Source organism: Callorhinus ursinus, unplaced genomic scaffold (assembly GCF_003265705.2).
Source record: "Callorhinus ursinus isolate GAN/ISIS: 27379988/994484 unplaced genomic scaffold, GSC_fseal_2.0 scaffold10, whole genome shotgun sequence".
In the NCBI taxonomy this organism is placed as follows: Eukaryota; Metazoa; Chordata; class Mammalia; order Carnivora; family Otariidae; genus Callorhinus; species Callorhinus ursinus.
In genome coordinates this window covers 40,050,396-40,076,396 of record NW_027397072.1, presented here as the reverse complement: position 1 = coordinate 40,076,396, position 26,001 = coordinate 40,050,396, and the positions used below count along the sequence as shown (strand labels likewise).

General features: G+C 42.0%; 1 long non-coding RNA gene across 3 annotated transcripts in view; it reads left to right on the top strand.

Annotated features, from left to right (window-relative positions):
• Positions 1–25,411, top strand: part of LOC112821079 (uncharacterized) — a 37,646-nt gene extending 12,235 nt beyond the window's left edge. For 2 of the 3 annotated variants that reach the window (XR_012379754.1, XR_012379755.1), the window contains exon 2: positions 24,832–25,411. This is a non-coding gene — a long non-coding RNA (uncharacterized lncRNA). Of the gene's footprint in view, positions 1–20,654; positions 20,790–21,698; positions 21,786–24,831 lie in introns of those variants that run through there. The other variant, XR_003207341.2, reaches the window with a different exon arrangement.
• The last annotated feature ends 590 nt before the right edge of the window (positions 25,412–26,001 follow it).

The window sequence follows — 26,001 nt, the reverse complement described above, 5'->3', positions numbered from 1 at the left end:
ATCTAAATTGTTTCTGCTTTGTATTGCATACTTTATTTGCAGCGTACCTATCATTTGATCTGAAAGCTTCACATCCACCTTTGATCTGAAGCGCTAGAGTTCTGGAGAAAATGAGGAAAGGAATTTTCAGGCCCAGTTTAGCACTGGGCCTGACGCGGAAAAGGTGTTCGGTAAATGGTAGCAATGTTCATTCTCTTACATTAATTTTTTACAAGTAAACATTTTCAAATATTGTACCTACACCAAAAGTGTTAGAAGAAACAGGTAGCAGTCACACTTGAGACTCCTGTAGAAAGATTTTTAAAAGAAATAATAATTCTGGGGCACCTGGGTGGCTCAGTCAGTTAAGCGGCTAACTCTTGGTTTCGGCTCAGGCCATGATCTCAAGGTTGTGAGATGCGGCCCCCCGGTGGGCCCCACGCTCAGTGGGGAGTCTGCTTGAGATTCTCTCCCTCTCCCTCTGCCCCTCCCCCCACTCTTTCTCTCTCTCTAATAAATAAATAAATCTTTTTTTTTTCAAAAGAAAAAAAAGGAATAGCAATTATTGTCCAGAGTTTCTACCTTGGCACTTTTGACATTTTGGGCTGGATAATTCTTTGTTGTGGGGGGGGGCTGTCCTTTGCATTGTAGGACATTTAGTGGCATCCCTGGCCTCCACCCACCACATGCAATTTGCACCCCCTTCTCAATTATGACAACTAAAAATGTCTTCAGATATTGCCAGATGTCCCCTGGGGAGCAGGAAGGTACAAAATCACCTACAGTTGAGAGCAACTGATCACTATCAAATCCTCTGTATGAATTGTAACAGAGGGGAACAAATTTTATGGTCAACCACAACTATCTTATAAAGGAAGAAATCTGTTATGAAATAGGCCTGTTTGTTCAGCTCTGGTCACCTGATAGGTTTGGATATTTCAGGTCAGCTTGGAGCTGAATTTGTCAGTAGGCAGCCATCCAGAAGTGATTATTCCCAGCAGAGATGCCAGAGAAGCCCTGCCAATGTAGAATACTCAGAAATGCTGGATATAATATTTCTTAAAACATCTTTTTAAATGTAGGGTTAAAGTAGTGGAAAGTAAGAGAAATCTTCAGAGGCCCTGATGAGAAAACCCGAATACAGAGAAGCAAATGCTGAAGTCAGGATTTACCCTGAAGATATCTGCCAATCCTTGGGGGACTAGAGTTGGGGTTTGATAGGTCTTGTGTACTGGGAACATGAGCCAAACTCCGGGTCTTATGTGGGATGGGAGGTAAGGTTAGCGACACTTTCCTCAAGCTCTGAAAAGTAATTCTCTCTTTTACTCTGAGAAGTAACACTCTCAATAGGTGAACTAGAAGAAAAGCTCCAGCCCTCAAAGTACTGTCTAAGACTTGGCTCTAAATGAAATAGAAAAAAAAAATCTCCTTTGCTAATTCTTTTTAAAAATATTTATCTCTCTATCTATCTATCTATCTATCTATTTATTTATTTATGAGAGAGAGAGCATGAGCAGGAGGGACAGAGGGAGAGGGAGAGAGACTCTCAAGCAGAGTCTGCACTGAGTGGGGAGCCTGACACAGGGTTTGATCTCACAACCCTGAAATCACGACCTGAGCCAAAACCAGGAGTTGGACACTTAAACAACTGCGCCACCCAGGTGCCCCTCCTTTGCTAATTCTTAATCATAAGCCTGTTTACACGTATTTTAGGGGCTGAAATTTATAGTTCTTATGTAACTCCAAACTCAAAGCTAAAAATTCAATGTAAATTTTGCACCAGTTTGGTAGTATCCTGTAGGCAACTGACAGAAGAAATATAAATCCTCCTGAGAAGAACAAAAACCAACCCCACACCTCAAAACATCCCCAAAGATAAAGCTTCAAGAAATATGAGACAAAACAAACAAATCAAAGCATATTTTAGAGATAAAGTCACCATCAATTAGAGTCAGAAGAAACAACAAACTGCAGAATTAGACCCCCCCAACACAACAGATACAGAATGATTAGCTGTGTTATATAAAACGAATATGTTTACTATGTTTAAAGAAGTAAAAAGAAAAACTAGGCAGTGTTACAGAGAAGTTAGAATCTATCAAAATTGACCAAGCAGAAAGGAAACAATGAAAGTGCCATTATTTGTAGATAACATATTTATGTATGTAGAAAATCCAAAGGAATCTTTGAACAAACCATCAGAATTAAATGAATTTATCAAGGATGAGGGATGCAAAGATAATATACCAAAATCAACTGTACCCAGGATAGCCAAAATAATCTTGAAAAAGAACAATGTTGGAGGTCTCGCACTTCTCAATTTTATTTTATTTTATTTTCTAAAGATTTTATTTATTTATTTGACAGAGAGAGACACAGAGAGGGAACACAAGCAGGGGGAGTGGGAGAGGGAGAAGCAGGCTTCCGGTGGAGCAGGGAGCCTGATGCGGGGTTCGATCCCAGGACCCTGGGACCATGACCTAAGCCAAAGGCAGATGCCCAACAACTGAGCCACCCAGGAGCCCCTCACACTTCTCAATTTTAAAACTTACTACAAAGATACAGTAGTCAAGACAGTGTGGTATTGGCACAAGGACAGACATATAGATCAATGGAATAGAATTAAAAGACCAGAAATAAATTCTCACATTTAATGTCAATAGATTTTCAACAAGGGTGCTGAAGGAACTCAATGGGGAAACAATAATCTTTTCAGATAATTGGGTTGGGACAACTGGATATCTGCCTGGAGAAGAATCAAGATGGACCATATATACCATATACAAAGTAACTCAAAATGTATCAAAGACCTACATATCAGAGCTAAAACTATAAGGCTCTGAGAAGAAAACACAGGTGTAAATCTTTATGACCTTGAATTAGATATGACATTAAAAACACAAGCAACAAGAGAAAAAAATATGGGGCGCCTGAGTGGCTCAGTCATTAAGCGCCTGCCTTTGGCTCAGGTCATGATCCCAGGGTCCTGGGATCAAGCCCCACATTGGGCTCCCTGCTCGGCGGGAAGCCTGCTTCTCCTTCTCCCACTCCCCCTGCTTGTGTTCCCTCCCTCGCTGTCTCTCTCTGTCAAAAAATAAATAAAATCTCTAAAAAAAAGAGAGAAAAAATATAAAAATTATACTTCAAAATTTCAAATTTGTGTGCCTCAAAGAACATAATCAAGAAAGTAAAAAGCCAATGATATAATTAGAGAAAATTTTTGCAACTAATATATTTGATAAAGGGTTGTATCTAGGATATATAAAGAGCTCCTACAGTTCAATAATAATATGACAAGTAACCCAAAATTCTTAAATGAGCAAATAAATCTGAATATACATTTAATATACATTTCTCCAAAGAAGATATACAATGGCCAATAAGCACATGAAAAGATACTCAACATCATTAGCCATCAAGGAAATGTAAATCAATGCATGTATGTCCACCTAACTGATGACAAAGGTGAGACCTGCAAACAGTGGGGAAAGGAAAAGATATTCCTTTCTAGGGCAATTGAATAGCCAAAGGGACAAAATAAATCTTGACCTCTACCTCACAACATTCACAAATCAATTCTAGGTGGACTGTAGGTCTAGATGGAAACAATTTTTAAAAATCATTTATTTATTATTTTGGTGGGGAGGGGCAAAAGGAGAGAGAGAATCTTAAGCAGGTTCCACACCCAGTACAGAGCTCAATGCGGGGCTCGATCTCACAACCCTGAGATCATGACCTGAGCTGAATTTAAGAGTCAGACTTTTAACCAACTGAACAAGCCAGGCACCATAAAAATCTTTTAGAATAGAACAAGGGGTAGGCAAATATTTCTTACCATGAAACAAAAATAACTAATCATCATATATGCTCTGGTTTCTCTTCAGATCGCATAAATCTTTCGCCTTTTACAAAAATAACTAATCATAAAGGGGAAAATGATAAACTGGACTACATTAAGATCAAAACCTTCTGTTCATAAAAAGGCACCATTAAAATGGTGAACGGCCAGCATGAACTAGAAGAAGATATTTACAATATAGGACTCACACAGTAGATACATCCTTCAGAGCCTCCTTAAGGAAAGTACCCACTGCTGAGCTGTGAAGAATGTGGTTAACTCACAACCTCCTACTGTGAGCTCCTTTAGGTCCATACCAACTTTCAATCCATGGACCATGCCAGTGGTCCTTGACCAATGATTAAGAAAGGCAATAATGACCAAGCATGTTTCCTGCAGAGTGTTCCCCAGCCAATGATAAGCAAGGTAGTGGTACAGGAGCCTAGATATTTCCACCCCCACTCCCGGTGAGACTCCTCTAATGGGTAGCCTTTGCTCCAGACCTCCCTGTTGGGCTGTCAGATACCTTCAGGTCTGCACTGTGGTCTAATGGCTTCCCTACCCAATCCCTCTTCCTTTCCTTTTCTTTCTTTTTCCTTTTCTTCCATAGGTGTTACTCCACATTAAGCCTTTCACACCTCTAACTCTACCTCAGTCTCCACTTCCCAGAGAACTCAAATCAGTTCAACTTGTATCTGGAATATATGAAAAGAACCACTACAAATTAATAAACAAAATTGCAGACAACACAATAGACAAACAGGCAATATACTTGAATAGGCATTTCATAAAAGAGAATATCCAAATGGCCAATAAATGAAAATGTTCTTATATTAGTTCCCTGGGAAGTCTACAACAAATTCCCACAACTTCCATGACTTAAAACAACAAAATTTATTTTCTTACAGTTCTGGAGGCTACAAGTCTGAAATTAAGGTATTGATGAATCACCCTCCTTCTTGAGGATCTGGGAAAGGGGGGAATCCATTCCTTGCCTTTTCTGTTTCAAGCCCATGTTGTTCAAGTGTCAACGATATTTAAAGGGTTGAGAGGCAAGAAAACCACCAACCTAGAATTCTGTACCCTGCAAAATTATCCTTCAAAAATGAAGGAAAGGGCGCCTGGGTGGCTCAGTCGTTAAGCATCTGCCTTCGGCTCAGGTCATGATCCTGGGATCGAGTCCCACGTCGGGCTCCCTGCTCAGTGGGAAGCCTGCTTCTCCCTCTCCCACGCTCCCTGCTTGTGTTCACTCTCTCGCTGTCTCTCTCTCGCTGTCTCTCTCTCTATTAAAAAATAAATTTAAAAAATCTTTAAAAAAAATGAAGGAAAAATAGACTTTCTCAGGCAAACAAAATTGAGGGTTTTTTTTGCCAATAGATTTATCTTGCAAGAAATGTTAAAAGAATTTCTTTAGAGAAAAGAAAAATAATATAAGCCAGAAACTTGGATCTACAAAAAGAATATTGAAAATCGTGAAGGTAAAATAAAAACTTTCATTTTTTTATTCTTAACTGATCTAACAGATAACAGTTCAAAATAATAATAGCAACCATACATTTAATTATGTATGTATATATATGAAATGAATGACAGCAAAGATACAAGGGATGGGAAGGAAGACTTAGTATTAATTTATTATTATAAGATTCTTACATTGTGTGTGAAGTATAGTGTTATTTGAAAGTGGGCTTGGATTAGTTGTAAATATATATTACAATCTCCAGGGAAACTACTAAAAAAAGTAAAAAAAAAACAAAGAGCATAGCTGATATTTTAAGAAAGAAGAGAAAATAGAATCATATAAAATGTGTAATTAAAATTACAAAAGGCAGGAAAAAAGTGGAAGACAAAAATAGGAACAAAGAACAAGGGCAACAAAGAGAAAACAGTAGGAAATATAGTAAATATTGATCTGACTATATCAATAATCACTTTGGATGTCAATGGTCTAAGTGCACCAATTAAAAGACAGAAAACATCAGAGTGTACCAAAAAAAAGACCCAACAAATGTTATCTACAAGAAACCCACTTTAACTATAAAGACACATAAATTACAAGTGAATGGATGAAGAAAAATATACCACACAAACACTAATCAAAAGCAAGCAGGAGTAGCTCTATTAATTTCAGAGCAAGGAGAGTTATCAGAGATATATGGACATTACATAATGACAAAGTAGTTAAGTCCCCAAAAAGACATAACAACAATCCTTAATGATCATACACCTAACAACAGAATGTCAAAATATATGGGGCAATGAGTGATAGAACTGCAAGGAGAGATAGATGAATCCACTATCATAGTTGGAAACTTCAACATCCATCTATCAGAAATGGACCAGTGGGCAGAAAGTCAATAAGGACATAGTTGAATTCAATGACACCATCAATCAACTGGATATAACTGACATTTATAGACTACTTCATCCAACACACATTCCTTTAAAGTTCATATGGAACATTCACTAAGAAAGACCACATTCTGGGCCATAAAACACAACTTAAGAAATTTAAAAGAACAGGGGCACCTGGGTGGCTCAGTCAGTTAAACGTCTGGCTTCGGCTCAGGTCATGATCCTGGGGTCCTGGAATTGAGCCCCACATTGGGCTTCTTGCTCAGTGGGGAGTCTGCTTCTCCCTCTGCCTCTTCCCACCTGACCCCCGCTCTTGCTCTCTCTCACTCACTTGCTCACTCTCTCTCTCAAATAAATAACTAAATAAATAAATAAGAAATGTAAAAGAATAGAAATTATATAAAGTCTGCTTTCAGGCCATAATGGAATTAAACTAGAAATCAATAACAGAAAGATAACTGGAAAATCCCTCAAAGACATGGAGACTAAACAACACACTTCTAAATAACACATGGGTTGGGCACCTGGGTGGCTCAGTTGGTTAAGCGTCTGCCTTTGGCTCAGGTCATGATCTAAGGGTCCTGGGATTGAGTCCTGCGTCAGGCTCCTTGCTCAGTGGGGAGCCTGCTTCTCCCTCTCCTCCACTCTCCTGCTCTCTCTCACTCTCTCTCTCAAATAAATAAATAAAATCTTAAAAAATAAAACCACATGGGTCAAAAAAGAAATCTCAGGAGAAATGTAAAATTATTTTGAACTAAATGAAAATGAAGACACAATTTTTCAAAATTTGTGGGATGCAGCAAAAGCTGAGGGAAATTTATAGCACTGAAAGCATATATTAGAAAAGAAGAAAGATCTAAAATCAATGATTGAAGCTTCCACCGTAGGAAACAAGGAAAAAAAAGAGCAAATTACATCCAAATAAGCAGAAGAAAAGAGAAAAAAAATCAATAAATTGAGAACAAGAGATCAATGGAGAAAATCAACGAAACCAAAAACTGGTTGTTTGAAAAGACCACTAAAATTGATAAGCCTTTAACCGGGTTAACAAAGGAGAAAAGGAGAGAAGATGCAAGTTACTAACATTAGAAATGAAAGAGTTGACATCACTACAGATCCTTCAGACATTAAAAGGATAATAAAGGAATACTGTGAAAAACTTTATGCCCACAAATTTGGTAACCTAGATAAAATGTCTTTCCTTGAGGGGCGCCTGGGTGGCTCAGTTGGTTAAGCGACTGCCTTCGGCTCAGGTCATGATCTTGGAGTCCCGGGATCGAGTCCCACATCGGGCTCCCTGCTCAGCAGGGAGTCTGCTTCTCCCTCTGACCCTCTTCCCTCTCGTGCTATCTCTCATTCTCTCTCTAATAAATAAATTTAAAAAAAATAAAATAAAAAAATAAAATGTCTTTCCTTGAAAGACGCAATCAGTCAACACCTACACGGGTGTTATAGTATAGTGTGGTATAAAAATAGACAGTCTGAATAGGCCTAAAGCCAGTAAATTAAATCAATAATTAATAGGATAATTAACAGAAAATACTAGGCCCAGATGGGTTCATTGGTGAATTCTACCAGACATTTAAGGAAGAAATATCAGTTCTATACAATCTCTTTCAGATTATAGAAGCAAAGGGAATTCTTCCTTAACTTATTCTATGAGGCCAGTATCACCCCAATACTAAAACCAGACAAAGACATTATAAGAAAAGAAGGCCACAGACCAATATCTCTCATAAACACAGATATAAAAATCCTCAACAAAATATTAGCAAATTGAATTTAACAATGTAGGAAAAAATATATATAACAACCAAGTGGGATTTATCTCAGGTGTGAAAGACTGGTTCAACATTTGAAAATCAGTTAATGTAATCCATCACAAGCTAAAGAAGAAAAATTACATGAGCATGTCAACAGATGTAGAAAAAGTGTTTGACAAAATCCAACATCCTCTCATGATAAAAACTCTCAGTAAACTAGGAATAGAGGAAAATGTCCGCAATTTGATTTAAAAAAAAAAAAAAAGACCTCCAAGGCACCTCCAGCTAATGTCATACTTAATGGTGAGAAACTAGAAGGTTTCCCACTAGAATCAAGAACAAGGAAGTATGTCCCTTTTCACTACTCTTTTTCGACATTGTACTGGAAATCCTAATTGGTACAATAAGACAAGAAAAGGAAATAAAGGGTATACTGGTTGAGAAGGAAGAACTACAAGTGTCTTTGTTCACAGATAACATGATTGTCTATGTAGAAAATCTGAAAGAATAAAATTTAGCTGCAAACCTAAAACTGCTCTCAAGAAACTGGTGTTTTTAACAAATAGAGAGCAAAAATTAGAATGACAAGGAGAAATTGACGTATCCACCATCATAATAGGAGATTTTAACGCATCTTTCTGTAATTTACAGACCAAGTAGATAAAAAATAAAAATAAAAATAAAATCTGTAGGACTACTGATGACTCGATCAACAAAAATAATGTTTGACTTACACAGAACTCTGCATTAATCAATTTAGGAAAAGATTCTTTTCAAGAATCCATGATATGTTTTACAAAAATCGGCCACATATTGATATGAAAAGCAAGTCTAAGCCAAGTTCAAAAAACTGGACATACAGATCACATACAGATTCATAGAGATCATGTTCTCAAACAGTGAAGTAATCACTAACAACAAAAAATATATACATTTGGAAATTAAAATATATAATCTAAACAACTCATGCCATGGTCAAAGGAAAACTAATGATCTGAGCCTCCAAACTTCCATGAGGTAAAACAGCTAATGAAAAATCTCTGTTGGTAGAATGACTGAAGAACCTTTAAGAAAAGAGGGTCCAATGCTGAATTTAAAGCTGCTTTTACTTCTTCAGCATTGTCTGTGTTAAGAGGACCTCTCTTAACTAATGCTCATATGTCAATCATGTTTGGCCTTGCTTGTGACAGGTCCATAACTGAACCAGTCACTATGGATAGACAGATGGAATCTTCTGATTGGCCATTCTGGGCTAGGTTCCACCTCTGTGAAAATGGAAATAGGGGTGGAAGTATTTTGACCCCTAGACCCTCTGAGACCACGCGGGGTCAGAAAAGAGGTTCCTCCTGGGAAAGAAGCTTGACAAACAAAATCACCCTTCTTCCCATAAATACAATTTTATAAAGACTTCTAAGTAGCATGATAAAATGACTCTATAAACAAAAACTATAAAACCAAAATCATGCTAGTTGCCACACTCAGTCCAAAGTTCAGGATTTCTGATGATGCATTTTCCCCTTTCATGAGGTTCCAAAGCAGCCTTTCATGGATTTGGCACCCTAGTGCCAAAAGATAAGTTTAACCACCATCACCACCACCCCTGGCATACCCAAGACCCAATGACAAAGGGACAGCAGAAATACTGCCATAAGTTTCCCATTCAGCAATGAGGAGAAGGAAAAATCATACAAAGCAGCTCTAGTACATTCTATGTTCTGCAAGGTAGGAACAAAGACAGACCCAGGCAGTCTTCTGGGTCAGACAACCCAACCACCCCCTTCCTACTAATTGCAAAGAAACCCCTTGCTTTGGGATTTCCATGGCCACTTCTGAGTAAGGTGTAGGGAAGCCTCCCCATTTAATGGCCACTTCCTTTCAGAATAATTGTTGGGCCTCGGGCTGCTACGGGATTTATGCAGTCACACACCACTGTCCACCAAGCTTGAGATTTTCTGGATGTATAATATCCCCAGAATCCTAGTGAGAAGCTGTTCTATTTGAGTTTACAAACTCTGTTAACTAGTAACAAACTCCAGAAGTCTATTCCTGGTCATGGTCTTTGAACTGGACTTTCCCTTAAGGTTTCTGACTCAGAGATAATCATGCCATGGGTCAAAGGCCATGACCATGACCAGGCGAAGTCCCAAGCACGACCCAAGTTTCTTTCTGTTTCCCAGCCCTTTGGCCTTGTGTTCAAATTGAAGGCTCCCTTCTAGACTTGAAGTGGGAAACAGCTAATCTGATACCTACCTCCAGTCTGCATCCCAGTGCCTGGTGGGAAAAGAGAATTTGACTCCCAATTATGGGTAGATCTAGGGGTGGATCCAGCTATAGGTCTAGCTAGATCTTGAAGCTCAAATATACTCTCAAGGCTCTGTCTCTTCTCCCTTTTCAGCTCTGCTTACCTCTGCGTGGCCTTATACTAAATGAGGTTGTGTCCATATGATAGGAAAGATAGCCTCTGGAAACCTCAGATTCATGACCCTTTGAACTTAGCAAATAACTAAGAGGATCTCTCTCCCCATATCAAACTGAGGCCCATCTTGAGTTACATAGCCAGGCCTGTAGTCATGTGGGTGGGGCATTTTGGCCAGCTTGAGTCACATACCCACATCACTGTGATGGGGGTAAAAGATGGGGCTGGGTACTATGAATGACAGATCTGTAGGGACTCTATGGAGTGGGGTGAAATGCTTCAAAGGAATGGATGTCAAAGACAAGAAAGGTCCACAATGGAGGGGCAAGAGAAAATAAAGGCCAAAGAGTGGGATACAGCATGGGAAGTAACTCTGAACGAGTATTATAAGGGAACTCCAATCGGCCTCCAAGTTTCCCGGCGATCAAAGCCAAGAGGGAAACATGATCAGTGATGCAAACCAGATGCCAGCTGAGATCTCCAAACCCAGGGGAGGTCCCAAGCATGACCCAAGTTTCTTTCAGTTTCCCTGGAGGCTTACTTTCTCAAGGTTCTTGATCTCACAAGGGGGATCTGTTCCATACCATCTGGCTTCCAGATGCGAGGCTTACCTTTCTTATGACGTCTGCAAAAGACTCCACTTACACGAAGTAGTTAGTGAAGATTTTTACAGGAAAACAGGATTGGATGGAAGGCAGTCTTCAAATATCCTGTGGCTCCTCAGATGGGTGGAACTGTGCTCCCCCCAAAACTTATGTGTTGAAGTCCTAACGCCCTAGCGCCTCAGAATGTGACTGTATTTGGAAATAGGCTTTTTAAAGGTGAAGTTCAAGTAAGGTGATTAGGTTGGCCCTAATCCAACATGACTGATGTCTTTATGAGAAGGGGGGATTAAGACACGGACATGCACAGAGGAAAGACTGTGGGGAGACACAGGGAGAAGGCGGCCACCTGCAAGCCAACCAGAGTGGCTTTAGAAGAAACCAACCCTGCCCACATCTTGATTTTGGACTTCCAGCCTCCAGAACCGAAGGAAAATACATTCATGTTGTGTAAGCCCCCCCGTCTGCGGTGCTCTGTTATGGCCGCCCCAGCAAGCAGCAAACGCCTGTGCCCCTGGCCTTCACCTCACTGGCCACCTCACAGACCCCCTTCTTACTCCTCCCCTGGCTCCTCTCCTCCTTCTCAGAAGTCAAATCCCCCTCTTTGGCTCAATCGTGTGCCTTACCCTGAGTTGCTTGACCTATAAAACCACCCAGTTCTTGGGCGTCTTACCCCCATGCTTTCAGCTTATCAAAATATTTTCCCAAACAAGGACTGTTGCCTACCTAAGAAGAATTCTGCTACCAGCAATTAAGACCAAAATACATCCCCTCGTTTTAGCACTGTGCTTGTGATGAAGACAATCCCTGCATTAGACAAGGGTCCCTATGATCCTCACATAAGGGAAACTGAGTCAGGTTCAAGGCATCCACTACAACATGCCCACAATAAACCCAGGCATCTCAAATACATGGCCAAGGGCCAAGCACCCAAGGGGAGTGATAATGAAAGCAAGTGGGATACTTTGAGGGAAAGTCAGTATTCACAAAAAGGAGTCCAGGAGCATAGCCTTTATTAGTCTGACTCACTCAACTCTGAAGGAGGAGATATCCTGCCTATTCTCCAGGTAATTCTCTGTGAACGTTATTTCTCCAGGGTTAAGATTAGGGTTGGTGGCAGCAGTTCTAAAAACCTCACAAGGCCACAGCACGGCGGCATTCCTGCTGTAGATTATAGCAGATCTATATAATTTTAAATTCAACCAAACTGTTGATAAGGCAACAAACTATTATGGTGCCCATTTTACATTTGGGGAAATTGATGATCAGCTTGGTTCAGTAAGGTCAAGGTCAGAGCCAAAGTTTATGCCCTGGCCTATTTGATGCTGAAGCCTCAAAGCTTTTAAATTTAGTTCTTGATCTCATTCCTACTTAGTTGGAAAAGCATATATATTGTGGCTAAGAACAGAGATTGGCTTCAAATCCTGGCTTTATTATTTAGTAGATTTTGTGTTACTTAACCATTCTGTGCTTTCGTTTCCATAACTGTAAAGTGAAGATTGTAATAATATTTTTCTCAGAGGGTTGCTGTGATTTTAACTGAGCTTTGAACACTGTCGTGTGGTAGGTAATCAATGCACTATAATCATTCTTCTCTAGTTAGAGCTTCTCACCTCTGTCTTACTTTCAGCAATGGATATGTAGTGAGCACCTACTTTGATGCTAAGCTCAGCCCCTGCCTTCAGGCTGCCTTAGCGGGTGGCAGGGGGATAGCTGAGTCAACAGCAGGGGCACCGTAACCCCAGCGTGGGCAGTGAGTACTATTATAGAGGCTGGGGCAGTGGGCTTCAGGAAACAAAACAGGGGAAAAGGTGCCCCGGATCTAGGAGAATGAGTAATGATTTTCCAGGAGAGGTGTCATCGTCAGGAGCTGGGGGTACGTGGTGGTAGGGGAATTAGAACCATTCCGAGCAGTTTATTGGAACCGAGGGTGTTTGGGGCTAGGGATGTGATGGCTGAGATCAGAGAGGCTTTTCAACTGCAGGGATGGCTCAGATTGGTGTTTTAAATAGTTCCGGTCAGCATGGGTGGCGGGGGGGGGGGGGGGTTGGTCAGTAGGATAAGGGAGGCAGGCTAGGCATCTATTGTCTAGAAAGATTGCATTCAGATCCCAACATGCTTGGGCATGAGTTCTTTGGAACTCATAGGCTGAGCGTGCCAGGCTGTGGTGAGGAGCAGGAAGGTTCCATCCTAGGCGGCTAGGCACAAGCTCCCGACTGGTTCCATCTGCCTCCCTTTACTCTGTGAGGGATGTAATGCTCTGGAAAGAGCCTCGAGGCTTCATGAGGCCTGAGGCTGGCATAAGTGAGAGAAGGATCAGATCATCTGACCCTGAGCTTTGGAGCCCAACTCAAGAGAGCTGAAAGAAATACGTAACTCTTCAGCGCCAGCAGTCCACCTGAGAGATGGCTGCCGTGCTACTGGCAAGAGCAGGGAGTTTCCTACATTGCAGCCAGCACGGGTCCTCTCGAAGTTTCACTGGCCCCTCTGGTAGAATTAACTATCACGAGATCAACAAGAGCCTGGGCGTGCACCTGCTCCTTTCCCTCAGCAGAAATGCTTTGTGACACCCAAGTAATACCAAAGAGCGAGAAGTTTTCAGACTCACCATACACGTTGGTGTGGTAACGTTTCCAAGAAATCCTGCTGTTGGGGAAACAATCTAGTAAAAAGTTGCCAAATCAAAGAAAGGAAGGAAAAGAAGGGAGAGGAGGAGGCTTCATCCTCGGGAGTCAGAAGTGAGCAGCCAGCCCCCCTCATCCTAAGCACACCCCCAGCCTGGCGCCTGGCCTTGGAGCCTCCCTGTCCGCTGGGCCTGACCCATCACGTCCCTGAAGGAGTCTCTGTCACCCTTTGCTGGCTAGCCTATGTCCCTGACCCAGCCTTCCTGCCGCTGAGTCTGCACTGCCCAGATCTGGTGTCTTCTCTCCAGCCGGGTAACCTGAGCCAACCTCCAGGGTCCCCCCGCCACCTTGGCCAGTGTCTGTGCACACTCCAGTGAACCCACCCCCGTGTCACTCAGGTCATCCCTCTGGACACTGGGCATCAGTGAAGGCGAGCCTAGGGACACCATGTTACTTGGTAGACCTAGGGAAGTCCCTCTCCAAGGCTGGCTGTACAAACATAGCTGTTTATCACGAGCACCTTGTGGTGGTGGGTCCTTTCTCTCTTGTCTTTTGTTTCTTTCCAAAGCGCCCAGCACAGAGCCAAGCACAGAGGAACTGTTTCGCGAATGCCATGGGAATGGAACTGTTTGCCACAGAGCACTAGCATCTTTTTTGGTAGAGTGTCTGCTCCACTTCTAGGGGGAGCCCTCTGCGGGGCAGTGGGGGGCTTGTGGTGGTGGTGGCTGGGCTCCAATGTGAGGGGTGAGCCCCAGGGCGTGTGATGAGAGCCAAGGCAGGGAAAGCAAACTCCTTCCTTGTTCTACTCCCTTCTACTCTCCCACGGGCACACTCTCCTGAGGTGCTTCCCTCCTGTTCCACAGAACACCTCTGAGGTTTCCCGGCCGACGTATCAGTTGTCCATCTGGACATGGGCAGGGAAATCCTGGTGTCCGGGGCCAGCGCTTCACTTCGGAGCCCAGATGGAAAATGCCAAGAGGAGCTCTAAGAAATGATTGCTGCTTCTTGTCTTCACTTTTGTGCCTGGTAGCCTGAGCCATGCGGGCCATCGTCTGCCCCCCCCTCCGGGTCACAGAGCGCCACGCTGACTCTCCGTAAAGCCCTGTGGGAGGCAGCAGGTCCTAACGTCGAGCACCTACACAGGGCCTGGCTGCCCGGGGGGCTCTGTCGTCGCAAGGTTTCTCTCAGTCCCCACTGCCATCCGAGGTATTACCGCCTCCCTTTTAAGAGTGAGGAAAGGGGCCTGGAGAGGCCAGGGGCTTGCCCAATACCACACCAACAGAGCAGCCTTTGTGCTCCGGACTCAGTGCTCTTTCCACACAGGCACCACGTGGGGGTCAGGAGGGGTGGGGCAACACAGGCTCACTGCCCTGTTGGCAGAAGGCTCCCTGGGCTGGAGTTAGAGGTGAGGAGATTCACGGCAGCCATTGTAAGCTTTGTCCATCCTTGGTCTTGAGGGAGGGTACGCAAAGCCTGTGGTGCTCTTGGCACAGGGCGAAGTGGAATACGGGGCGGGGGGAGGGGAAGCGGTGTGGGGGAGACCCTGTCCTTGCCTTGGGGAGTTTAATTAGCTCCTGTTCTGCAGGGTGCCAGCAAAAGTGTGCATGAAGACTGAAAATCTAAAAGTAAACAGCTGTTCTGTTCTGTTTGTACAGTTAAGAACTTGCAGAGGGGCAAGTTCTGGTTTTTCAACGTAGTTTCAGGTCAAGTACAATGATAACTCTCATTACTGCCTCCAGGTTAAATTCCACGGCTCCTTTTGCCCTAGAACAGAGCTCTGGCTTTCAGACTTCCTGAGGCCACCATAATGAAGGTCTTCTGTTTGCATTTTTTCCCCTTCTGTCTAAATTTGGGAGCTACTTCTGGCATGCCCGTCTCCTTGCTTAGATTCAACTCCTGATCCCTGGCACGGTGTCGGGGGTTTTCACCTACACGATCTTGTGAAATCCTCCCAGCCAGCCCGTAAGGTTGGTTTCCTCTCTCAGAGTCAGAGATGAGGAAATTGAGTTTTCAAGTGGCTAAGTTGTGCGTCCCATGTCACCAGGCAGCAGGTGAAACCCGCAGTTCTAGCCACACGCTGACGTGTGTGGACATGACCTAACCCATCCGGGGTCCAAAACTCTCGTAACCCACTCAAAGCATTCTCACTTGTCTTGTTTATGTTTCTCTCACAGCCACCCCATAGCCTCAGCCACACCTTTCAAGTTATTCAATTATTCATATGGCTGCATTCACCAGTCTGGGTCTCCTTTTTAAGGGCTGACCTTCCCCAACGTCCCTATACATCCTCTCAGGACAAGGAGTTTCATCACAGACGATGAAGGCTCTCTGAGGCTCTGTGAAGCAGGGTCTATTCCCTCTGCCTGAAACATGCCTCCCGCTGCACCAGCTCTTCCTCCTCCAGTGTATGGAAGTACTATAGATTTTGTTTATGCAACAGGTTTTCTCATCCCCAGTTTTCTGGTAACAGTGTTCTTCCTTCCCCTCCCCCCTTTTGGGAACTTCCTCCCCTAATCTAATCCTCGACTGTCCAGCATGGTTCTCCTCCATCTCCTGGCAAAAGAGGAGAGATGTGTGACTGAGATTTGGTCAATCAAGGGAACCGATCCCTGTGACCATCATGGCTGGTTCAAGGATGAGCTTCTGACTGATCCAAGGATTACAATTTTTTCCTCTTCAGGCAATGGTACAATGAATATGCTGTATGGGTACTGACATCTGCTTTCATTTGTCCAATTATTCCCATGGGATAAATGCCTGGTTTGAAATTGCTGAGTGATATGTGTGTATGTTTTAAGTTCTTGTGAGGTTGCCCTCCAGAAAAGTTGGCCCAAATTTACACCATCCCAGCAAGATGGGAGAGTCGGTTCTGCACACCCCAGCAATAGCTGGTGGTGTCAATCTTTAAATATTTGCCCGTCTGAGAAGTGAGAACAGCTGTTGAAATCTGTTCCCAATCTTGGGCCTCTTTTTTGCGTCATGTTCCCACATGCCTGTCCCTATAGTTACCTACCCGTGGCCTTGCTTCTAAATCTCTTGCCTGGTCCTTCATCCAACTTTATAGGTCTCCTTGTATCCTGCTCTTGCTCTACTAGACTGGAAAGAGTCTTTACCTTATACAGCTCCCTTTTCCCCCTAGCTCCTTGCAGGTGCTAAGAATAGTTTGGAACCCAATAATTATTTTTTGAATGAATGAATAAAAGATGAATGAATGAAAACCCTTCTATGATCCACCTGTTTTCTGTACAGTTCCCAGTGGTGCCATGTAGGTTGGGTCAGTGTTACCCTGAATAGATAGATAAATGCCCAAGAACCTCAGGTTTCAGAAATCCACCCTCAAACACACACACTGATTCCATCTCTGAACTATGACTTATCTCCCCGTGAGCTCATATATCCAGTCTCTAAGTGGCACATTTATTTCAAGGAAGGGTCATACTCCTTTCAGAGCATTTCCACCATCCCAATCAACCCACCGACATTGCAGGATCAAGTTCAAGTTTCCATTTCTGTGCCCCTGAGTTCTGGCTATATGTGGAATCTGGAAAAATAATTAACATTTTTTGAGTGCTCACTCTTTGCCAGACTTTGTCCTGGGCATTTTATATACTTCATTAGTCACATTCTTCCTGGTCCCTATGATGTCCACAGTCTCTTCTAAAGGGAATTTCCACTCCAGCTATTCCCAGAGGGAAGATGGGGTGCAGGAATAATTTGGCTGCTATGCTTTTTACCTCAACTTTTGTTCATCAGTCAAGTCCTGTCTTTAAAATTTAAGTCCTCCACATTTCTTATTAGGTCTAGCCTTGGCTGTTTAATCTTTCTACGTGGAGTAAATGGGATTCCACCCCCCTTCTTTTTCGACGTTGTGAAATTGGCTAGGGCGCCTGGGTGGCTCAGTTGGTTGAGCGACTGCTTTCGGCTCAGGTCATGATCCTGGAGTCCCCGGATCGAGTCCCGCATCGGGCTCCCTGCTCAGCAGGGAGTCTGCTTCTCCCTCTGACCCTCTTCCCTCTCGTGCTCTCTCTCATTCTCTCTCTCTCAAGTGGATAAATAAAATCTTAAAAAAAAAAGAAATTGGCTATTGTTTGTTTATTAGAACATGATTTTTGTAAGTTGATTTTGTATTTGGCCACTTTTCTAAACCCTCTCACGTTTATGAGTTTTTAAGTGTGTTCTATTTGATTTTCTAAGTTGACAATATCTTTTAAGTAGTAAGTCTCGTAATGGACAAAGTAACGATTTTAACAGTGTTTGGAGATATAATTCACATACTATACAACTTACCCATTTAAAGGGCAAAATTTGATGGGTTTTTTTGGCATATTCACAGTTGTTCAACCATCATCACAATTATTTTTAAAATAATAAATGGCAATTTTTTAATTCCTTTTTTTTCTTCCTAATTGAATTGGTTAGGATCACCAGTAGACTGGTCACTAGTAATAGTGATCATGGGCAACTTTGTTTCATTCCTGGTATTTCTAGAATGTCTGATTTTTCACCATTGAATAGGATGTTTGCTAACGGTTTTTGGTAGCTAGGCTTTATCAAGGTAAGAAAGTTCCCTTCTACCGCCAGCTTGCCAAGAATTTTATGTTCTTATTTAGAAATAGGCACACATTTTATCAGATCCATTTATCAAGGCATTTATTGTGAGGGGAATAATCTTTTCTGCCTTTTAATCTACTAATGTAGCAAATTAATAGATTCTCTCCTTAAAACCATCTTTGCAGTCTTCTATGTATAATCTTTTGAAAAGACCATTGGATTCAATTTGCTGATAGTTTACTTAGAATGTTGGGCCTTTAACTTTTTAGTGCAATTAGTCCATAGTTTCCCTTCCTTCTTTGTTGGTTTCTTTCCTTTTTTTATAACGTGCTGTGGTGAGCCAAGGTCACACTTTTCTCAGTTGTTCCCAAGTACTGAGGAAGCAAGACTGAGGAAGGGGCATGCCTAGCTATTTCTGCTCAGTGCGGGACTCCTCTAATGGTCAGTCTCCGCTCTGGGGCTTCTCACTGGGTGGGCAGAGACTTGGTCAGATCTGCATCCTGGTCTGACAGCTTCCCCCGCCTAACCCGGCTGCCACTCTTTCCCTTGCACAAGTGTTTTTGCCCAAAAAACTGGGCTTCTAACTCTAGCTGGCTTCCCAGAGCTCCCATTAGACACATATGCCATCTTTCCAGCTTGTCATCTAGACTTGTAGACTTATGTTTCCTACACTCTGAAAGAATTTATGTACCACAGAGACAGTCAGGTCCTTGAAAATCAGATGTAATTCACCAATGAAGCCATCTGAGCCTGGTTTTGGTCTTTTGTTAAAGGGAAAGAACTTTGACAACAGTTCTGATCTCTTCGGTGTTTATTGGCCTATTCAGGTTTTCTGTCTCCTCTTAGATAAATTTTGGTAATTTGCAACTTCCTAGGAAATTCTGCATTTTGACCTAGATTTAAAAATTTTTTATTAACATTAATTTCTTTTTAGTAATTTTTAGAATGCTTTAAAATCTCAATAGTTGTGTTTCCTTTTTCATTTCAAAAGTTAATTATTCTTTAAATTTCTATTCTTATATCTTATTTATGAAATTTAGTTAGATTTGTCTATAGCAATATGATCTTTTCAAAGATCAAGATTTTGTTTATTAAGTTTATTTTCGATGTGCGTGTTCCATCTCATTAAATTCTGTTAATTTTTATATTCCATCCACTTAATTTCTTTGGGTTTATTTTTGCTGATCTTTCATTCCAGCTTCTTGATTTTAATGCTTCCTTCATTTATTCTGAGTCCTTCTTATTTCTAATAAATTTCCCCTGACTCCACTTGGATCAGGTCCCATGCGTCCCTGGAAACACAGTCTCATTTTGGCTTATTTCTAGTTTATAATTTCCTTTTCAACACAAGAGTTACTTTAAAAGAGGCTTTAAAATTTCCAGTGAAAAGATTTTTATTTTGCTACTTTTTGTGTTTTGTTTTACTTTTGAATTTCTAATTTTACTGCATAGTGACCAAATAAGATTTGTATGCTTTCTGGAATTTATTGGGATTCTCTCTGTGGTCAAATACATGGCTAGTTTGTAAAAGGGCCATGGGTGTCTGGAAAAAATAAGTACTCTCTTTGTTGGGTACAATGTTTTATTTCTATATATTAGATACATTTCGGAACTCTATGGTGACATGCATTGAAGCATATGACTATCTTTTTAGTGGACTTTTATCAATATGAACTAATCCATGTTTGCTGGGATGCTTTTTATTTTATTTTATTTTTTATTTTATTTGTTTATTTGAGAGAGCGAGAGTGAGAACATGAGCAGAGGGAGGGGCAGAAGGAGAAGGAGAAGCAGGCTCCCTGCTGAGCAGGGAGCCCAAGGTGGGGCTCAATCCCAGGACATTGGGATCATGACCTGAGCCAAAGGAAGATGTTCAACCGACTGAACCACCCAGGCATCCCTATTTTATTTTTTAAAATTTTAGTAAATGGCTCATAACTTAAAATTTGCCACTTTCACCATTTTTAAGTGTACAGTGCAGTGGTATTAAGTACATCACATTTGTTGTGCAACCATCACCACCATCCAGCCACAGAACTCTTTTTTTTTTAAAAGATTTTATTTATTTATTTAAGAGAGAGAATGAGATAGGGAGAGAGAGAGCATGAAAAGGGGGAGGGTCACAGGGAGAAGCAGACTTCCCGCTGAGCAGGGAGTCCGATGTGGGACTCGATCCCGGGACTCCAGGATCATGACCTGAGCGGAAGGCAGTCGCCCAACCGACTGAGCCACCCAGGCGCCCGCCACAGAACTCTTTTCATCTTGAGAACTGAAACTCTGTATATATTAAGTAACAACTCCCTATTCCTCTCTCCTCCCAGCCCCAGGCAGCGGCCATTCGCCATTCGGCTTTCTGTCTCTATGAATCTGATTATTCTAGAGTCCTCCTGTAAGTGGAATCATACAGTAGTCATCCCTTTGTGACTGGTTTATTTTGCATACATAATGTCCTCAAGTTTCATCTGTGTTGCTGCACGTGACAGAATTTCCTTCCCTTTCAAGAGTGAGCCATATTCTACTGTATGTACAGACTACCTTTTGTTGTTTATCTAATCATCTGCTGAGGGACACTTGAGCTGCTTTCCCATTAGCTACTGTGAATACTGCTATGAACGTGGGTGTACAAACATCTCTTCGAGTCCTTGTTTCCAGTTCTTTGGGGTATGTACCTAGAAGTGGAATTGCTGGATCATGTGGTAATCCTATTTTTAATTTTTTGGGGAACCACCATCTTGTTCTCCATAGTGGCTGCCCCATTTTACGTTCCCACTAGCACGAGCGGTCCAGTTTCTTCACATCCTTGCCAACGCTTGTTGTTTTCTATTTTTTGCGTTTTGTTTATAGTAACTATCCTAATGGGTGTGATGTTGTTTAAATTGTTGTTTCTGGTTTTATAGTTATTATGTAACATATGATACCTATCTGTGTGGTATCTATTTCCTTCTGCCTTTATTTTTTTTCTTCAAGTTTTTATTTAAATTCCAGTTAGTTAACATACAGTGTGGTATTGGTTTCAGGGTAGAATTTAGTGACTCATCACTTACGTGTAACACCCAGTGCTCATCACAAGTGCACTGCTTAATCCCCATCACCCATCTAGCCCATCCCCTGCCCACCTCATCCTCCTAAACTTCAGTTTGTTCTCGAGAGTTAAGAGTCTGTTTTATGGTTTGCTTCTCTCTCTCTCTTTTTCCCCCTGTGTTCATCTGTTTTGTTTTTTTCTACCTTTATTTTCAAACTTTGCGCATAATTTTCTTTTAGATATACCTTTTGGAAATAAGATAAAACTTAATTTTTTTCTTTTTATTAGCCTAAACTGAATATCTAGGTCATGTAGTTGGCTAATTTAGCCTATTCATTGGTACTCTGATGACTTATACAACCAGATTTGTCCTTGTCACGTTGTTTGTATGTTCTCTATCATACTTTCTTCCTTTTTTTCTATCTTTTCTTCAGCTCTCTTTCTTCCATGCTTTTCTTATTGTGGGTTGGAAATTATACATTCTATGTCTATTCTTTTGGTGGTTACCATTAAATTTTTAAGACATAGTTAAACATAATTTTTTAAAGCATTTTGAATTCATCTAGATCGAAAGTTAGCAAACTATGGCCTGTGTGCCAAATCCAATCCACCATCCACCTTTGTACATCCTGCAGGTAAGAATAATTTTTATGCTTTTAATTAGTTGAAAAAAATCAAAAGAAGAATAGTATTTCATGACACATGAAACTTCCATAATTCAAATTTCAGCATCCATAAGGGAAGCTTTATTGGAACATAGCCACATTTTTTTTGCCTACACATCATCTAGAGCTATAATGGAAAAGCCTAAAATATCTGCAATTGGCTCTTTACTGAATAAATTTGCTGATTTCTGGTCTAGATATATTTCTGCCCCCAAACAAGATAAGGATTAATATAGATATTAGTGCTTCCTTTGAATCTCCAAATCTTACTCCATACCACCCCTCTGTTGCATCTGGGTTTTCGCTTCTAGAAATCAGAAACAACCCAGATAAGCAAATTGTCGTACATCGACACAATGGAATGCTACTCAGCAATAAGAAAAAAATGAACTGTTGAAACACACACATCTGAAAGCGCGATGCTAAGTGAAAGAAACTAAATGCAAAAGGCTACATACTGTATGATAATATTTATGTGACATTCTAGAGAAGACAAAACTGTAGTGATAGAAAGTAGATCTGTGCTTTCTAGGGGCCAAAGGTAAGGGAACGGTGATTGGCTTCAAAGAGGCATGAAGGAACTTTTGGGGTGATGAAAATATTTATATGATGATTGTGGTGGTGGTTACACAACTGTATACATGTGTCAGAATCAACCAAGTGTATACTTTGAATTGCCGTTGTATTGTATATGAATTTTACCTCAATAAAGCTAATCTAAAAGCCTTTTCTGGGCAAAACTGCCCTTTGGTGGGGGGGGGTGGAGAAATCTATGATGAGAAGGAGCAGGAGAGAACTTTATGAGGTGTTCTGTATCTTGATGGAGGGTTACTTTACACAATTTAATGCATTTAATGCATTTGTCAAAAATCAGCTATTATATGTTCAAAATTTGTGCCTTTCATTGGATGTAAATTTTACATCAAAGAAAATGTATCAAATATTTCAACTTTAGTTAATGATATGCATGCTTGAATATTTAGGAGGAAGTATACAGATGTCTGTAATCTACTTTGTAATATATAAAAAATAAGACAGATAAATGAATGACTCCGTGGATAGATATGTGATAAAGCCAGTAGAATAAAGTATTAATGGTAGAGTCTAGGTTGTGACTGTTCTTGAGAAAATTTAAATACCTGTTCTGCCTTTAAGGTATTTGTGTTGATACAAAGTAGTTGCATGTGGGACACATCTGGTCCCAGCCTTAATTATCTCATGTATAAAGAAATAAAAGCCAGGGAGAAGACGTGGCAGGACGGGTGTACTCGCCTAATTTGAGCCAGCAGCGCACCTGGTCCTTCCTATTTTTAAGGTCCTGCTGTCCCTATTGATATTCCATAGAGTCCCTTTCTTTCTAAGCCTGAGAGAATTACAGGAGTCTAGTCTCCTGGGACCTGGTTTATGGCCGGAACCCTGGCAGTGTGAGAAACTTCTGGAACCCCACTTGGAAAATGGAAAAGTAGTAGAGTCCAGATACTTTAGCACTGGAGGGGCCTTAGACATCACTTTACAGATAAGGAAACAGGTCCAGACAGGGCATTGTGGTGTGATAGCAGAGCCAGTACTCCACCCCAGGTCTCCTTGCTTTCCAGCCCAATTTGGGTGGCAGCCAATCTGATGGTTTCCTGAGAGACACTGATTGTGGGAGGAGAGGAATCCCACAATTTATGAGGTAGTAGCAGCCTTATTATGAGGGGACCTGGGTTCAACCCCCTGGCTCTGCAAACTTGGGCAAGTTACTTCATCTCTTAGCTCGGCTTTCCTCAGGGGTGATAATATCTCCCTCCTGGGGGTGGCATGAGGTTTAAATGGAGCATTGTCTCTGGAGCAGATAGCACGATGCCTGGACCCAGGAAGAGCTCATTCCACGGGAACCGTGTCACGGTCGTTCCTAGGACGTGCACTGTTCTGTGAGTCTGAGAAGCCAGACCTTGGCTCCGGTGCCCCACTTACTAGCTTTGACTGTAATCCTCACCACAATCCCCAGGGGAGGGGTCTTCTCCATATTTTACAAAGAAGGAAACCGATATGCATGTCCAACCACAAGTCTTCGGATCAGGATCAAACACAAATATTGTTTTCTGATAATCCTCTTGGCAGTTCTCAGCAAAATGACCATTCAGCCATCCATCTGTTTTTTTCCTCAAACTCCTTCAGCTTAAGGTGTTCAGTTGTGCCAAGGGAACATGTTTTGGGGTAACGTGCCCTGAGCCCCATCATATGCATCATCTGGGGGCTTGTCCGAAGTGATGATTTTGCTCTCCACCCCTCCACAAACTACTGAAACAGAATCTCTAGAGGCGGGGCCAAGGATCTGTTCCAGCAAGCTCTACAAAGTAAAGAAGTGTTGTGCTAAGGAACTGATAAGAGGGGGTTGGTGGAGAGTCCCTTCGGATTTGATTAGACCTTGAGAGATCAGATTCAGGGCAGAGCACCTGTAGCATTGGATGTTGGCATTTCTGCTGTGTCTTTTTTAGGCTAGCATTTATGCTAATATTTTTTATGCTAACACTTGCTCTCCACACTATCATTGACTGATGTTTCACTTAAGACCTCTTCAAAGGTGCTTGCAGAGTCTTGCACTGAGAGCTTTCCCTTTTCATCTCGCTGGAGCTCACAAGGATTGAGTCATTTAATGAGGATTCTATCCTAGACTCAACAGCCCAGGGGATGGTTTGTGAGGCCTGATCCTCAATCACAGCCGTGGGCCGCCATGGCGGAGACCGTGTTTGGAGGAACCAACTAAAACTCCCTGACCACACAAGAAGCTACACAACGAACCGCGCGTTTGCTCAACAACAACCACCTCAATATGCTGTGGTCTAAAAACTCATCACATATTATCAAATGCACACTGGTAGAGCTCTCAAAGCCAAGTCTAGTCCCCACAATGGCTTGCTGGAGGCAGATGGGGTTAGGGGAGTAGAAGAGTGACAACACAGGGAATTTTCTCATTCTCCTGGCCAGAACCAGCTCCCCTCATCTCTGTTTTATTTACACTTTCCCGTTACAGCTCCTGCTTCTTCTCATTGCCAGTTCAGATGACCTCCAACCTCCACCACCAGAGACAGAAACTACCCGGAGTCCAACCTGCAACTGGAAAACCGTTCTGGAGTTTGTGCATCTGGCAGTGACTATCTCATCTCTTAACCAAACTTGCTCCCTGGCAAGGAGAACCTTGCTCCAAATCTGGCCCTCTGCCCAGCAGGGTCCTGTGCCAGGGTGCGCCTGGCACGAGATTAAGTTATGTGACATAGTAATAGTAGAGTTGCATTTAATAAAAGCCAAAGTGTTTCTGAACACACATGTTGCAGGAGAAAAGAAGTTGGAGCTCTGTGGGGCAGCAGAGGCAGGGCCGGGGCTGGGTGTGGGGGCTGATGTCTCTTAGGACCAGAGGCCCAAGGTCTTAAGAGCTGTGGAGGCATCTTTGTTGGGTCTCTGAAAAAACGGCCATTCATCCCACAAATGTTTATTGGCACTGTTCCAGACCCTGGGGCTATAAAGATGCGCACCAGAAATGGTGGAATATAAGGCAATGATGAGGAGGTGGGTTCCTGAAAATTATCCCTCATAAAAGATTAATTCTAAGTATTCTCACATTGGAGCTCTTAGCCTTCTTGTTTACATGCTTACTCATGCCCTTCCTTCATCCCCTCCCCTTCCTGTGTTCTTCCCTTTCTTTCTCTCTCTTTCTTTCTCCCTCCGTCCCTTCCTTCTTCCCTCCCTCCCATCCTTCCTCTTTCTAAGTAATGACAACTGTCTGCGGAAGATGCCTTAGCCTTAACTGACCTCAATCAGTACTAATTTGTATGTTTGTAAAGGTCACCCAAATACACTGATGGAAAAAATAGGCAAAGAAATTTAAACACAGATTTAGTAAGTCTCCCTAGGGATATGACCTCACAACGAAAAGAATTGCATGTTTTAAAGGTCATTTTAAAATACAAGCTCTGGAGATAACAAATATATACCTACTGGGTAAACGGAGGAGAAAAATTGTCCCAGTATTATGTGGGGAGAGATAATTGTGGTTTGGGGTAAAATCTCCAAGGTCAGCATCACATGTGGGTTCAGAAAGTACTGTATCTCGAACTTCTTAGGTGAAGTGGCAATGATGTGGGAACTGAATGAGAGGGGTTATTTCCCCAGGAGCCTCTGAAGCGGGGCTGCCCCCTTTCTAGCT